The sequence below is a fragment of the Chlorocebus sabaeus genome, chromosome 11 (genome assembly GCF_047675955.1).
Source record: "Chlorocebus sabaeus isolate Y175 chromosome 11, mChlSab1.0.hap1, whole genome shotgun sequence".
NCBI lineage: Eukaryota > Metazoa > Chordata > Mammalia > Primates > Cercopithecidae > Chlorocebus > Chlorocebus sabaeus.
The window spans coordinates 114,491-118,314 of record NC_132914.1 but is presented as its reverse complement, the minus strand read 5'-3'; the positions used below and the strand labels follow the sequence as shown (position 1 = coordinate 118,314).

General features: G+C 50.1%; 1 long non-coding RNA gene across 1 annotated transcript; it reads right to left on the bottom strand.

Annotated features, from left to right (window-relative positions):
• Nucleotides 1–305: 305 nt before the first annotated feature.
• LOC140712720 (uncharacterized) lies at nucleotides 306–962 on the bottom strand. Its single transcript, XR_012094418.1, has 2 exons — nucleotides 755–962; nucleotides 306–526 (listed from the first exon to the last, which is right to left on the bottom strand). It is a non-coding gene; the product is annotated as an uncharacterized lncRNA (long non-coding RNA).
• Between the last annotated feature and the right edge of the window lie 2,862 nt (nucleotides 963–3,824).

The window sequence follows — 3,824 nt, the reverse complement described above, 5'->3', positions numbered from 1 at the left end:
TTGTGGAGAGGAGAGGACAGGAGGGGAGGTCGTGAGTTTAGGGTCTCACAAGGAGCGGCCACAGATGGAAGGTTATGGGGTGGGGCATGTGGCAGGGCAGCCCTGTGCCCACAGACACACCCCGCCGAGGAGACCCAGGGACTCAGCTATGACAGCTGGAAGGCGGAGCATGTGAGCTGCAGCAGACACAGGCAGGTGGGGTAAAAGGAGAGTCTTCGCAGCAGTGCTTAGAATAGCAAAAAGTGGGAAAACCAGCAAAAAGCTATCAATAGGAGATTAATGAATCCATTATGGCATCTAGAATGGAAGGAATTTTTGTCAGCGTTTAATAAGGAGCTTTGTGCTGGTCGAAAGTCAGGAGGTGCCCAGTACACTCAAGGGCAGTATTGAAGAGCTGAGTCCAGAGCAGCTCTGCACAGCAGATCCCCCTGGGGCCAGAGGGGCCGTTTGCAAATCCAAGCAGATCCGCTTCTTGAAGGTTTCTCCAACGGGAGCATCTCCCAGGATTGAGGCTTGCATGGGTGGCCTGTGTTATATATGCAATTTTAAATGATCTAGTTGCCACATTAAAGAAAGGCAGGTCCGGAGTGGGGGACGCTGGGTGCCATGACTCACGCCTGTAATCCCAGCACTTTGGGAGCCCAAGGCAGGTGGATCACTTGAGCCCAGGAGTTTGAGGCCAGCCTGGGCAGCATGGCGAGACCCAGTCTCTACAAAAAATACAAAACAATTAGTCGGATGTGGCGGTGCACACCTACAGTCCCAGCCCCGTGGGACATTGAGGTGGGAGGATTGCCTGAGCCCAGGAGTTGGAGGCTTCAGTGAGCTGTGACTGCACCGGTTCACTCCAACCTGGGCAACAGAGTGAGACCCTATCTATAAATAAATAAATAAATAAATAAATAAATAAATAAATAAAGTGAGACCCTATCTATAAATAAATAAACAAACTATATTTTCTATTCAGCCCACTATTTTGATAACAATCAGTTATTGTGTTATTAATATTTTACACTGTTTTCCATACTTAAGTTTTTGAAACCCAGTGTGTAAAGAATCTTCAAGTACATCTCCATGTGGACGGGACACACGTGGCCAGCGGCTCCTCTGAGGGACAGTGTGGTCACGGCGATGGGTGGCGTGTGCTGCCTGTACATAGAAGGTCCCCGTGTGAGTGTTTCTGCGAAGGCCCTGAGGGATGGGCAGGGGAGGGCCAACACCGTCCCAGCCACACAGAGGACCCTGGAATGCAGCAGGCTGCCAGCGCGCCCCCACCCCAGCCCCTCTGCTGCCTGAGCTCTTTCCCAGATGTCCACTTAGCTAACCTCCCTCACCTTCTTCCCTTTCCTTCTTTCCCCAAACGTCACTCTCAGGCAGGTCTGCAGGCTCTCCGATTGTCAATGGCAGCCCATCTCCATCCTCCACCCTCTTAACACCCCCCACCCCACTTGCTATTTTTCTCCTCAGTGCTTACGGCCATCCACCCCTGGGCATCATGCATTTGTTCACTGTGTTTCTTGCTTTCGGGTCTCTCCCGATTGGAACAAGCTCCGCCAGGACCAGAGGCTTTCCATTTTGTCACCGATGCATCCACATAGCTCCCGGCAGAGATGGCGCTTGGGGCACCTGAGGTGGACAGTGGCTGGTGGTTGAGCCCTACAGATTTATCTCAAGCCCTCCCCTGACCCTACTGGAAGACACGGTGGTCTGCACAGTCCAGATAGTCAGAGAGGCCCCCCGGCTCGATGACTTTGAACCGGCGGGGCTGGGGAGGGGGGAACAGCACCGTCGACAGAATCCCCCCTTGGTATCCCACCTCCCCATGCCTACATAATCCCTGCATTATCAAAGGAGAGACCCCTAGAAGGAGGTTTGGCAGCAGGAGTGAGATCAGCGCAGTGTAAGCTCATTTTCTGACAAACCAGTGGGAGGAGTTGGCAAACTGACTTTCTCAAAAAGAATGTATGCATCGAAATTAGCAAGTGAGTGATCAGCAGTGTGGGAAAATTCAGGAAAAGCAGTTCAGTGCTGTGAGAGAGGGCGAGGCAGGGAGCTTTATTACTCCAGACAACGGAGGAGGTAAAAGGATAGACCTAGATTATTTCACTAGAGTTCATCTATTTTTTTTTTTTTTTTTGAGAGGGAATCTCGCTCTGTTACCCAGGCTGGAGTGCAGTGGCGCAATCTCGGCTCACTGCAACCTCCGCCTCCCGGGTTCAAGCGATTCTCTTGCCTCAGCCTCCCAAGTAGCTAGGACTACAGGCGCATGCCACCACGGCCGGCTCAGTTTTCTTTGTATTTTCAGCAGAGAGGAGTTTCACCCTGTTAGCCAGGATGGTCTCAATCTCCTGACCTCGTGATCTGCCTGCCTTGGCCTCCTAAAGCGCTGGGATTACAGGCGTGAGCCATCGTGTCCAGCCTATTCCTTTTTTTTAAAAAAAATACAATTTAGATTTTATCAGAATAGAATCCTAGGAAGCTGAGATTTGTAAACTGGGAAATCCATCTCCTCCAAGTAGCCAGGAAATAAGCCAGGTGACCTAAGTCATTCTTGCTATGCCCTGGTGTGGGCCGGGGATGACTGACTCAAGGAAGAAGCTGTCTTGTGACTCTCTTACCTGCACTGTCGTTTAGTAAGAAGCTGTTAAAAAGTATATCATATGAAGAAAGTGATTTACTAATTGATCAGAGTAATGACCACATATTTCCTATGTAACCACTCCCTCATTATCTCCAACTTTATCTTTGGTTCTCATGACAAGATTATCACTTCCCAGAAAACTGGGTTTTTTTGCAAATTACCAGGAGGTGTTTTTCCAAATGGTAAGGTTCTTCTTTGGTGGGAAGATGTTTTCTCCTGGAAATCCTTAGGAAAGTTATTTGATTCTTGGGTTGGGCTCCCAAAACCAAAACAAAACAAGATGGATTATCCCCAGGATACCTGAGCTATAAGGACAATCTGTAGCTTGAGCGTGGAGTGAAAGACACTGAAACTGCCCTTTGTCCCAAATGGCTGTGTGCCGGGGCCCTAGAACAGCCCTAAGGAGGTGGTGAAACAGGTGACATTTACCTGTGAGGCTGAAAGCCCTCATTGCCAGGCTGTGAAAGTCCGCACTGCAGGTGTGCACGTCTTTATCCCTGTCCTGTGGGTGACAGAGCCTGCCAGTGAATGCTGGTGCATTTCCTTCTTGCTTTTCATCCACCCGTGTTCTCCTCCCTCCTAACCCCTCACTGAATGTTCCTGGGGCTTCATCAGGTTTCACCCTGCAGGGCCCAGCAGGAGGCAGCTGATTTGCAGTCCTCACCATTCAGAAGTTCAGAGGGAGGGCTTAGAACCAAACAGGCTCCACCCCCAGGCAATTAAATGAGCATCTGGCCTCAGCAGGCATTATTTTCCTTCAAGTTCCCATTGGTGACTCTAAGGCACAGGTATCGTAATAGAGGAAATCAGGAAGTCTTGAAAGTTAAAAGGAAATAAAACTAGGGTTTACCCTGTAGCTTCACCACTTCACTAAGGTCGTTACCTTCCAGTAATCAGTTTATCCCCCTCAGAGCCTCAGCTTTCTCATACCTCCAGGGAGGTGTCAGGAGCTCTGCTGGCTTCCTGTGAGAATAATCCGGGCCTGGGCTCTAGCTGTGGGTGTGCAGTCAGCAAGGGACGCCCTACTAGGTCCCACCAAGTGCTGCCAGCCCCTGAGCTCAAGGAGGACACGTGAAGAAAAGCCCTTTGCAATGTAGGGCTCCATCCCACCAACGTGCAAGTGAATAGAAGTCCTTTCAAGACCTAGTATTGTGTATTTTTAAAAGTGTGGTGCCCCATCACC